Here is a 13,108-nt window from a genome sequence, read left to right as displayed (position 1 = left end):
TGACCATACCCTCCCTCTTTCTCCTCCAGCCTGCTTGTCCCCTTTAAATACTCAAAAGCCCTCAAAAGCATCTTTGGAAAAAGACATAGACCAAACTGTTTCTATGATTCCGTGTTTGTTTCTTCCAGGCGTATTCTTAACATTGGCAAAATACACTTTTAAACTGATTGGGAGCTGTCTCAGATACTTTTTTGGTTTACGCACCCAACCTGCCAGGTGCCACCTGGCCTGCTATATGGGGAAGAAGTAGTCTCTATTGCTGATGTCATAAGGCCTCCACGGGTCCCTGGCAACTGGTCAGCCGTGGCTGGGGGTGGTGTCCATTCCAAGGCTGCTGGGGGACACTGAAGGGAGATGAGAGGAACAAGCACTGGGGTGGTTCTAGGTCTCTCTGGGACCAGCCACTCCAAAGAACACAACCAGTGCATGCTGATCTTATCTTCTTTCAGACCCTGCAACTTCCACGTCTTCTTTAACCCAGAAAGCTTGTTGCATTTGCAGAATCTCTGGGGAGAATATTATTATCATCTTTATTAGTAGTAGGTGTTTGCGTGGAGGTGGTCTCAGCTGGAGGACTCCTGGAGTCTGCCCAAAGGGTTCCCATGACCTCTGGGCTCCACTTACTTCACAAGCCTTGCCCCAGCTCCTCCTGGGCCTGAAGCTGTGTCTGGTGCCTCATGCCTTTCCAGGTGTTGTGAATGACACACTGATGTTGGAGATCCTTGGCCATCCATGTTATGAACATTTTTTACTATTTAGCCAGGTATCAAAGCTCAAACCATAGTCTGTAGAAATATAAGTTCCAGGAGTGGGGGTCTTGCTAGGTGACGTTGAGCCAGCAGGGCTTTCTGGCAACAGCAATGACTGTGATGTTGACAGGTGGGTCGGACTGCAGGATTCCATAACCCTCTAATATTTGGGTTTTGCTGAACTTGCTCCCAACACTGTTGGTGACACACAGGGACACTGTATAGAAAGAGTAATCTCCCTCTGGCACTGCCAACTGGCAGAACTTCTGGGACTCCTGAGAATACTGACACGGCTCCTGGAAGAGTTCTGCCTGACAGTTCTGAAACTTTCTCACCAATAGCACAGCTTTGACTCAGAACCTTGACTCCAAGGACTCTATTCACAACCAATGTCACTGAGGGGGCTCTTCCAGAAGCAGGAGAGCTGGGGCTCCTCAGGAGAAACATCCACCAGCAAAGCACAGACCTGCTGGGCAGCCAGCCCGGCAGCAAGAATAGTTTCCAGAGTCGCAGAGCTGCACCAACCTCAGAAGCAGCCTCCTTCCCACACCAGCCCATCTGCTGGGGCGTGAGCCTGCACCGGGAGTCCTGTGCAACCAGTGGACAGTGGCATGACTTTCAGGTTCTCCCTCTGGACAGGTCAGGGGAATGCAGTATCCTGGTCAGCACATCACTCACTACCTCCGGCGTAGGGCAGCCTCTTGGGCCAGCACTGCCCGCAGTGTGGCCAGCAGCACTCAGCTGATGGCCAGCATGCTGCCTTCTTGGCTAATGCCCAGTGGTCCCAGAGAGGTGGATGGACTGGTGGGAACCAGGAGGCAGAGGCAGGGTGACAGGTGGGCAGGTGGGCTCAGGACAGGGGGCAGCCCCCATTCGGTTCCCTCTGGCCCCGCCCAGCCTGGCTCAGTAGGGGTCAGTGCGATTTCCCACTCCCATAACTTGGAGCAGTGATGGGTACTGACAATGCAGGAAAACATCTTGAAATTCACTTTGTAAAGTGACTTGGCTAGACCAATTTATTTTCCCATCAATAGTGAAAAAGAGGACCTGTTTCTTCCCAGTCTTGACCTATTAGTGAGATATGAAATTTTGAATTTTTGCCAGTCTAACAGGTATAATATTAATTTGCATTATTTTATAATGATATTCTAGTATTTTCTGAACAATCTAAGTTCTTCATTTAATGAAGTAGAACATTTTAAATATTTTTATGAGTTTGTAAAATTTGAGTCTTGTTAAAGAGCTTTCTTATCCCCAAGCTGATACAGATAACTTCCATCATCATCTAATAGTTTATAATTTTGCCTGTTATAATTGCTTATAATACTTTTATACTTTTTTACCTTGCTTTTTAGTTAACGTTCGAGGCTCCTTTCAATGTTCTCAACTCTTCAAACAAGTGTTCTTTCTGGAAAAGGTATTATTCTATTTTAAATTTTATCAGTTTTCTGCCTGCAGTTGGGAATACCATGCTGAGTGCTCTGCCTGGTAAAGTCAGTGTATATTATACTCTTTAGCACAGCTATAAGATCATTGCATAACAAAGACATGCTTTGCCTTCTAATCTCCTAACAAAATGATCTACACTCCACTCTGGCTTGAAAGTGTGACTTTTGGAGTCCGCTTTTCTCCTCTTCTCTTGGCAAACGTAAGAAGATGCACTGAAATTAAATGACTAAAATGCCATAGTATGGCATCGCAAGCAGCGCTGGAAGGCCGTCACTGCAATTTGTAGTGCACCAGAGTGCAAGGCAAGGAGAACGCACATCTGGTCTTGGCCACAGCTGCTCAGCCCTGTTGTTAGCATTGCCCTGGGCGAGCAGCCATGATCAGTACACAAGTGAATGAACAAGACTGTGTGCCAATAAAACTTTACTTATCGACACCAAATTTGAATTCCACGTAATTCTCACATGTCATAAAATGTTACTCTCATTTTGATTTAAAAAAAAAAAAAGCCATTTGAAAATGCACAAATGGTTCTTCGCTGGAGAGGATACAAAAGCAGCAATTGCGCTATAGTTTGCCAGCCTCTGCTGTAGGATAGCTTTTCCTACAAGAGATTTGTGCAATTGTGCCTGCATCAATTATAAAGTATATTATGCTTTATATTTGTGCATATATATATGCATATATATATATGCACTTATACTAAGTGCAACTTCATTAATTCATTGAATAAAATGTGTTCAGTGTCTGGCAAACGACAAGGAATAGACCAGGCGTAGGGATATTGCAGGAGTGAGCCGCTCAGCATGGCTGCCTTCACGAGGCTTTCAGTCCAAGCTCAGTACTATTTATGCATAAAGTTCCAGAAATAAATGATTTATCTTTGGACTTCCACTGAAATTAGTGGGTAAAATCAACAAATAGCCCTTTCCAAAATGATACGTTAAGTATTGAGATAGAGGTAAGCACCACACCTTATATAAGCACATGAGAAAAATTCTAACTTAGAATGAGGTAATAGAACCGTGAACATTTTTCCTAGAACTGAATATTGAGCTGCCTCTTGAAGTACAAGAAATATGTGTCAAATAATGGAGGAAGGAGCGTGGTGGGAAGTAGCATTTGTAAAGAGAGATCAAACAGATAACAACATCAACCTAAATGTGGGATTGTAACATCCATTTTCTTATGGGATTCCTCAGGATCAAGTGCAAGTTCAATCAGAACCCCAGTCTCTGGTTACATTTCTTTTCCAAGGAGATGGAGCAGCTCTGAGGACGGATGATTTTAGACCATACAGTAGGATAAATATCTAAGACTTATTAGGAAGAATAGAAATAAAATAATGTATTTTGGGTGTGGGGTTGGAGGTTCTGATTATTATTATTATTTTTGAGACAGAGTCTCACTCTGTCGCCCAGTGCAATGGCACAACCTCGGCTCACTGCAACCTCTGCCTCCGGGGTTCAAGCGATTCTCCCGCCTCAGCCTCCCCAGTAGCTGGGATTACAGCGCCACCATACCCGGCTAATTTTTGTATTTTTGTAGAGACGGGGTTTTACCATGTTGGGCGGCTGGTCTTGAACTCCTGACCTCAAGTGATCCACCCGCCTTGGCCTCCCAAAGTGCTGGGATTACAGGCGTGAGCCACCGCGCCCAGCAGGTTCTGATTATCTTAAGCACTGTCTTGCCTCCTGCTGCTTTATAACCTCAACAAGCCACCTCCTTGCCGACAGATGGTGACAGAGCAGTTTGGATTACAGAACAAGTGGTAACGAGGGCAGTTTGTAGCAAGTAGAGTTGTGTATAGCAAGTACAGTGAGTTGTATGTAGCTCATTTTCAAAATAGCTCTCAGACTATTGATGAGAAAATGTACATCAATTTTGATACCTAAGTTTATTTTTGTTGCAGTAAAACAGTCACAAAATAATCAAATTATCTACAACTTTAAGCCACCATATTATTTTAGTTAATCTGGAATGTCAAATGGTTTGCTGAGGGTAAATATTAGCATTCCTACTGACTGTATGTTTGGAGTTTTTTCACTATAAAATTTGAGACATTCTTCCAAAGTGAATCCATGCATTTGTTATTATTTAGGATTAAAACGATGAAGGGCAATGATTTCTTGGTGTAATTACTCTGAGTAAATAATTGATAAAATAGCATATATCTTGAAGGATATTAGGGAAAATGCCCTCCAGACTCTATTTTCAAAGTGGCTAAAATATTGGTAAATGCAAGGACCTCCCAATAAGCGAGTTGTAAAGTTGAGACTCAAATGTTAAAACATTGCCCAATGCTTAAGAATACCACAAATATTTTGAAAGAGATATATTTGAAGAATGGTCTCCAAATCTAGCAATTCTCATAACTGTTTTACATGACTCTCTTTTCAGACTGAAATTTATTAGACCCTCCTCTGGTCTAGTTATAAACGCCATAAGTTGATAGGAATACAGTGGACACAAATGAATTGCAGGCATGGTGGGCTGGAAACAGCTGTCCCTTGCATACTGGAAGTATCTTGTGCGCATGCACTGTGCTTCTGAAGGGTCTTCCTGCCCCACAGTGGCCCACATCCTGGGCTTTCCTTTATTGAATGGGCAATGCACCCTGCCTTACGTGGGATTTGCACTGCCATTGGCTGTTCGTGGAGGAGATAAGAGGTTTAGCAACAGGGCTGGGTGATCTGACCCTAGTCTTTTTGTTCCCAGTGTCTCAAACAGTTTTTGCATGTGCTGTGTTTACTAACTCCAATTGTATTTTGCCCAGATTATTTTCCTCTTAGTCTTTTCAATCCATCTGTGTTTTATGAGCAAATGGTTTTGGTTTGTTTCTCCTTAACACTTGTCAAAGTGTGGGTTTGGTATCTGTGCAGTGTTTGATGTTTGAGAGCACCCTGGAACCCTTTGCTAACAATAAGAATTCACATGTTGATGAGGGTAAGCCAGGTCACTAAGGAAGTGTTTTTGCATTTTGCGCTGATTTCAGCCAAGCTTTCTCTTGCCTTGCTGCTTTGCACACACAGCAAGCACAATATTGCTCAACGGCCCAGCAGGGCCCAGCCATGCATTCTGTGATGGGCTCCTGTGCTTCATGTCTCTTTACCCCATAAGTCATTCTAGCCCATATGGTACTGGGGTGGCAGCCTGGCCCAGCGGGGGTGTGCCTCCTCATCCTGTCCCTAGAGCCCTCAGTCAGGGTGGGAGGGGTGGTCTTTTGAGAGCAAAGCCTTTCACTCCCTGTCCTGGGTAAAGAAAGGTAATTAATTTTCAACTAAATTAATTAGGCTGATTTTCTTATTGTGGTATGCTATAATTAGAGGGCTGTCTCTTGTCTTAGAAAAGAAAGGAGGCCAAAACCAATCATTCAGATTTAGAATCATGCTTTTTGAACCCAAAGGATTCAACATTGCTTATGTAAGAGTCAGTTCTAGGAGGTTGTCAGACAGCAATAAACTGACCTACTTGATTAACACACTCACACACACACACCACATATTTGCTTGTTAGGAAAGGAAAGACTGGCTGGGCACGATGGCTCACGCCTGTAATCCCAGCACTTTGGGAGGTGGAGGCAGGTAGACCACATGAAACCAGGAGATTGAGACCAGCCTGGGCAACATGATGAAACCCCGTTTCTACTAAAAATACAAAAATTAGTGGGACATGGTGGGGCAAGCCTGCAATCCTAGCTACTCAAGAGGCCGAGGCACGAGAGTTGTTTGAACTCAGGAGGCAGAGGTTGCAGTGAGGCAAGATTGAGCCACTGCCCTCCATCCTGGGCAACAGAGCAAGACTGCATCTCAAAAAAAAAAAAAGAAAGAGAAAAGGAAAGGAAAAAGAAAGAAAGAAAGAAAGAAAGAAGGAAAGAAAGAAAGAAAGAAAGGAAGGAAGGAAAAGGGAGAGAGAAAGAAAGAGAAAGAGAGAGGGAGAGAGGGAGGGAGAGAGGGAGGGAGAGATGGAAGGAGGAAGGAAGGAAGGCAAGAAGGAAGGAGAGAGAAAGAGAAGGGAAGGAAGGAGAGAGAAAAGGAGGGAAGGAAGGAAGGAAGGAAAAAGCAAAGGAGGGAAGGAAGGAAGGGCTGTTGGCATCATATGGAAAAATTTTATAAATGTTCTGCCAACTTTCATCTTGGGCTTACTGAGAAATTCTAAAGAAAGTGCTTGCATTAACTCACCTCTATTTTTGTGTGTAGTGTGCAGTGTGCATTAACCACTTTAGATAGAATGGGCTAGATAGAATCTGTAATACTCATTAATTTTCTGCTTATAACTCCACTGAGTCCCATCACGGGTTCCTAAAATTATACCTGAGATACCAGGAGAAAGGCCCCAGAAGTTACCATTATTCAACCCTGCTGGCTAATAGGTGAGAAAATGACACCTAGAAAAGTTGAGGTCTTTATCCAGAGACACAGGTTGCAGTAAAGCTCAAACTAGAGCCAGGTCTCCTGTGTTCCTGTATCCTTTCCATTAGGGATATGATGTCAATGACTGTCTACACTCAGTAATCTTTTGGGAAGGAAGAGGAAAGATGGTATCTTGATAAATCCTAGAATCACCAATGAAACTTTAATTTTATTTATTTATTTATTTTGATACGGAGTCTTACTCTGTTGCCTAGGCTGGAGTGCAGTGGCGAGATCTCGGCTCCCTGCAACCTCTGCCTCCTGGGTTCAAGGGATTCTCGTGCCTCAGCCTCCCAAGTAGCTGGGACTACAGACATGTGCCACCACACCCAGCTTATTTTTTGTCTTTTTTAGCAGACACGGGGTTTCACCGTGTTAGCCAGGATGATGTCGATCTCCTGACCTCGTGATCTGCCCACTTCGGCCTCCCGGAGTGTTGGGATTACAGGGGTGAGCCACCGCACCCAGCTTACCAATGAATCTTTTTCCAGGTCATCAGAGCTGTCTCTTCCCTCCCCCAACCCTGACTGCCCTCCTCTGCCCCTGTAGTCTTCTACAAGGTTATTTCTACATGAAATTCATGTAGATGAAACTGATGGTCAAACTTAAAGCAATGCTTATGTCAAGATGGCAGCAGTCCTCTCCTGCAGTTTGGTTTTTATCTTGATGAGTGAGGGCGTCTCTCTACTAGCCGGCAGGGTGCATCTACTCCTTGCTGTGGATGGATTGCTTTGCCTGAGATGTAGAGATGAAATCAGAAGGAAAAAAATGTGAAGACACCAAGACTATACTGAAAACCCCAACAGCAGTTTCAGGAGTCCACAACCATCCCGTTTTGATCTGTAATCAGCTCAAGTTGACATGTGCCTCCAGTTGGACCTGATTCTTTTCCAGCCAAGAAAATGTCTACAGATTGCATTTGTGCTGTTGGAACTCACTGCTGTGGAAGGGGCCGTGGTCCAGCCCTGATTCAGCTTTGTGGTGGAAAGAAACCTGTCCCTCCGCCTTCATTTTCTCTCACCCATCACCAGAGGCACAGTTGTCAGCCTTTGCCACAGAGCCACACAAAAGGGGTCAGGCCGGCCTGGTCTCACAGAGGAGCATCTGGAACCAGCCTTTGGGCTTTCTCATGTGGAAGTCTGGCCTCATGCAGGCAATTATTTTTTATTACTTGTCAAAACCTCTGTAAGGCCAGTGGTTCCTTCTCTTTTTATGTAGCTTTTTTGTTTTGAAATAATTTCAAATTTACAAAAGGGTTACAAGATAGTGCTGAGAATTTCTGGTCCTTCCCAAGCTCCCTCTAATGTCAACATCTCACAAAACCACGGCGCACTCATCATTGATACAACACAATTCACTAAACTACAGACTATTCAGATTTCACCAGCTTTTTGCTCTGGCCTTTTCCTCTTCCGGAATCCCATCCAGAATATTACACAACATTTAGTCGTCATGTCTCTTTAGTCACTTGGAATTGGTGACAGTTCCTCAGGGTTTTTTATGACCTTGATACTTTTGAATAATACTCATCAAGTATTTTGCAGACTTTCCCTCATACTGGGGTTGTCTGTTGTTTTCTCGTGGTGCCACAGAAGTCGTGAATCTTGAGGGAGAATTCCATAGGGGGGCTGTGTCTGTCTGCCTTTTATCATCATACATGAAGGGGCGAATGATATCAACCACCTGTGATGTTAATATCATGTTCACCCCTTCACTTGTTTGCCTGTTCACCCGCATCACTTGGTTAAGGTGGTGTCAGCCACTGAAAAGTCACTATTCTCCACTGAAAAGTCACTATTTTTCCCTTACCATGCCTTGTTCCTTAGGGGAGGGCAACTAAGTTTCAGTTCCAGAAAAGAAGAATGCTAAAGTATTTGTGGAGATATTTTTAAACTACCACAGTAATTAGGAAATATTTGGGGGTAAATACTCTGAGACTGTAGAAATATCAAGCATTCATCAGTGGGTCTTCCCTGCTGCAATTATGGCTGTGAGATTCTCATGGTGATTTCCACTTCTCTCAATCCTCTTGCATTTATTAATTGGAATTATTCAATAGGAAAAATGTGTTTCTTCTCTCCCATCTTACTTATGTAGTCATTTATTTATATCAACATGAACTCATGGCTATTTATTTTATTCTTTGGGTTACAATCAAATACAATAATCGTTTCTTTTTCTTGCTAAAATTGTTGCAGCTATGACCATTGGTAGCTCCTTCAGGTTAATTCCTTTTGAAATACTCCTATGACCACCTCCAACCTCCAATTGTTTTAAATCACTTGCTCACTTTCTGGCGCAATAAGATGCTCCAAGCTCACCTTCTATTTTCCCTTCCCCAGCCCTAGCATCAGACATTGTCTGTGGAGTCCTGGTTCTTTTTATTGGAGAATGATTTTAGACACCAAATTCTAGGTGCTGGTATGTGCTTATTGCTACTAGGATGTCACAGTTTCTAAGTCCTCTCAGCAGGCAGAAATAGAAAAAAAAAGTGTATGTATATTAACCCATGTGTAAACATACATATGTATTTATTTCTGTATATTCATTTGTAGACACATTAAAATAAACAGAATTCATATTAATATCTCCAACTGCAAACCAGAAGAATAGAGTTTATCCTAGCATTTTTTCCCCTCTTGCTTACTTGTAACTTCTTTCTCTGTGGGTAAGAATCCTGGGTCTCATGATCTATAATTTATTTACTCACCTGTTTAATTCTAGTACACAGGTAAAGTTGTTTCAGAATCGCTAATCTCTACTCCTGTGAGAAACAAATGTATTCACTAGAGTACAGTCCTATGTAATTAACTCTACATAAACCCTGTAGAGTACAGGTTTTATGTAATTAAAACCTCTTGTCTTTAGCCTTACAGTATCCAGTCAAAATTTCCCCTTTAAAAATAATAACCTCCAAATGACTGCCTCATTCTACCACCTTATCTTCCCATTCCTAATTCCCTTTAACTTGCTCAATGTTTTTCATTAAAGTTACCACCTTTTAGTGTACTGTGTAAACTTGCATAGATATTAAACTCTGTCTGTCTCCCTGACGAGGATGCAGGCAGGGGTCTTTGTGGGAGCATCATGGTCCTCAACACACATTCATTAAATCAAGTGACCATAGGAAACTGAGGGTGAATATCCATGTAAATTCAGAAGTGGACCCCCAAAGAAGACCTTAATACTTCCACAAGTAATCCAGAGATCTGGTCGGAATTCCTCTGTTTTACCTATTTGCAGCATATCAGCTTCTTCAAGGCAAGCCTCCTCAACTCCACTGCAGCCCCATGGAAACCCGCTGACCTCTCATAGCCGTGAAATCACCTGAGGCACGAGCTCCCCATCTAGGCTGTACATTGGAGCCTGGTACCTGGGATCTGTTTCCAGGAATCAAATTAATCAGGGGTAGGGACTAAACATTAGGTTTTCAAAAATTGTGGTAAAATACACATAACATAAAATTTGCCATTTTAACTATTTTTAAGTGTACAGTTCAGTGACATTAAGTGCATTCACATTGTTGTGAAACTGTCACCACAATCCGAGTCTGGAACAATTTTTATCTTGCGAAACTAAACTCTATACCCATTGGAAACTCCGTACCCATTAAATAACAAATCCTGATCCTCCTCTCCCACTAGACTCTGGCAACCTCCATTATACTTTCTGTCTCTATAAATTTGATTACTCTAGGTATCTCATATGAGTAAAATCACATAATATTTGTCTCTTCGTGACTGGTTTATTTCATTTAACATAATGTCCTCAAGGATCATCCATGTTGTAGGATGTGTCAGAATTTCCTTCCTTTTTAAGGTTGAATAACATTTCATCATATGGACAGACCACATTTTGTTTATCCATTCATTGATCTGTGGACACCTGAGTTGTATTCACCTTTTGTTCATTGTAAATAATACTGCTATGAACATGGGTGTACAAATATTTGTTCAAGTCCCTGCTTTCAATTATTTAGGGCAGGCCAGGCGCAGTGGCTCATGCCTGTAATCTCAGCACTTTGGGAGGCCTAGGCGGGCAGCTCACCTAAAGTCAGGAGTTCGAGACCAGCCTGGCCAACGGTGGTGCAACCCCGTCTCTACTAAAAATACGAAAATTAGCCAGCTATGGTGGTGGTTGCCTGTAATCCCAGCTACTCAGGAGGCTAAGGCAGGAGAATCGCTAGAACCTGGGAGGCAGAGGTTGCAGTGAGCCAAGATCGCGCCATTGCACTCCAGCCTGGGCGACGTGCAAAACTCCATCCCCCCCCCAAAAAAATTATTTAGGGCAATACCCAGAGGTAAGATTACCTAAACATTGGGAATTTTAGGTGGCTTTCTAGGTGGTTCTGATGTACCACCAAGATTGTAAGCCAATGTCCTAATGTTTTCATCACACTGCTAATGAGGGAGGTTGCTGGAATTACAAGGGTTAACACCACTCCATTCATATTATTGAATGGATGGATTCATAATGAAGTGTTCTTGGGTGCCACGCAAAAAAATTCAGATTCATTTTTTAAGAAAAAAGTGGAGTTGGATATTAAAACTGAAGGGATTTTTACAATGGGGTTTCAGAAAGTAGTCGTAATATCAGTGTGTCATCTGCAGCCCTGAAAGCAAAGTCTGGTTTTAGCTTAACTCCCATCTCAAAGTCTAAGTCAATTGCCAGTTTAGCTAACATAAACTCTGATGGGATGAGAAAAGGAAAATGCAAGTTCTAAGATGTGACTTTAACTTATTCAGATCATTTTTAAAATGCTTAATGTAAGTCCATCACAGTTTAGTAAGTTTCTCCCCAAAATGTTTCTCAGAATGCCTTTGCAATGAAAATGTATTGGGTAAGATCTTTTGTCTTCAGATATGTATCAATTTATTTCTTTTGAACTCCAACTGCCAAAAGAAAGAAAAAGAATAAAAAGGAAATAAAAAAGAATAAAAGGAAAACAAGCTATGTATTTCCCCCTCTGTCTAGACATCCTGCTTCCCCCAGGCTTCTGGTAGAAACCACAAAGGGAGAAACCTCAAACCCCTGAAAAGCATCGCCCCGGAGTGGGGAGGAACATCTTAGCAGGTCTCCTGCCACCATCTTCAAGGTGCTAGGTTTCCGCAGCAGTCATAAAACACAGCTTGCCCTGAGCTGTGAGAAAGGGGCTACAGAAGCAGCTGCTCAGCTGCTCACCTGGATGCTGTCCTGCCCCGCAGCCCAGCCTAGGGGAGCTGGACAAGGTCAGGCACCAGCTGCATTCTCTGGAAAGCAGGCTTCCCTTCTGGCATCTCAGGCCAGATAGATGGTTGTAGTTCTTAGGAATAAGGCCTGGGGAGTTGCACCATGGACCAGCAGCAGAGGAGGAGGGAGGAAGCTTCTGCCCAAATGACCATGGTCTGTTCCATGGCTCCAAGCCCAGCTGACTCCACTGTACCAACAGGAGAGGGACGACTTCCCTGGAAGTGAAGGGAAGGGAGTGGCAGAGCGGCAGCTCCGGCAGTATGTCCACGCTGGAAGGTTGCCGGCCCACCAAGAGGAGAGTGGGACATGTATTAAATCTTTGTGGCTCCTGCTCCCAGGAGTCAAGGTCATTGTTCAGTGGAATGAAGGCCAGTGTGCTGTGACAGCTGGGCCTGTGTCCCCAGCTGTGCAGGGCTGGGGTAGGGGGAGGGGCTGAAGCCACCATCCAGGGGCAGTCACTATTTCTGAGAGTGTTGGCAACACAGGGTCTTTAGTTAATTAGATGGGCTCGTGCCCCTGCAGCCCAGTGACCCTTCATCTCGGGCTGTCACCCATCCATCCATTCCATTTTTTGTCTGTTCAGGCCACTCATATTTGCTTTTTCTTCAAACACTAAGACAGGTGATGCAGCACTAGTTGGAATTCCCCATGCAGCCCTAGCTAAAAATTCCCTGGCCTCCTTCACGTACACTCACACCTCTCACATGTCTCTCTCTCTCTGTCTCTCTCATACACACACACACACAGACACTCTCTCTCACACAACATTACCTCCTGATGTCCTCTGAGTTTTGGACTCTTTTCTAACTACCTGCATGGTAGGATGCTATGGCAAGAAAGTAAGTAAGGCGGGTACCCCATTCCTTCTTCTTTATCCATAAGCTGCCCACTAGCACTCCCAGTTCCTCACTCTGGGGCCCCCTGTGGTCCCACTGGCCCTTCAGGGGCTGGCTGGGTACATGTGGTGTGCTGGCCCACGACTTCCCTTCCGTAGAGCCGAGAAACAGCCGTGCTGCATGCCGAGGTAATGATCTACACCCTGACCCAGTGAAGATGACTCCTCCCTCCGTTTCACTGTATCCACCATTAACACTGATGCCAGAGGGACAGAGGTGGTCACGCTGACTTTCTGAGGCACAGATGAAAGGACGAAGAAGGAAGGAGGAAAGAGACAAATATTTATTGTCCACCTAATACAATATTTTTCCTTTGTTGGGATCTACAGCCCCAAGTAAGAAATACATTTGTGTATGAGATACAATGGAAACA

General features: G+C 43.8%; 1 pseudogene; it reads right to left on the bottom strand.

Moving 5' to 3' along the window:
- Positions 1-231: 231 nt before the first annotated feature.
- On the bottom strand, positions 232-12,284 carry LOC100611489 (interleukin-6 receptor subunit alpha-like; annotated as a pseudogene).
- Positions 12,285-13,108: the final 824 nt, after the last annotated feature.

This window comes from Pan troglodytes, chromosome 11, assembly GCF_028858775.2.
Source record: "Pan troglodytes isolate AG18354 chromosome 11, NHGRI_mPanTro3-v2.0_pri, whole genome shotgun sequence".
Taxonomy (NCBI): Eukaryota; Metazoa; Chordata; class Mammalia; order Primates; family Hominidae; genus Pan; species Pan troglodytes.
The sequence above is the reverse complement of the archived record's forward strand: the minus strand, read 5'-3'. Positions and strand labels throughout refer to the sequence as shown.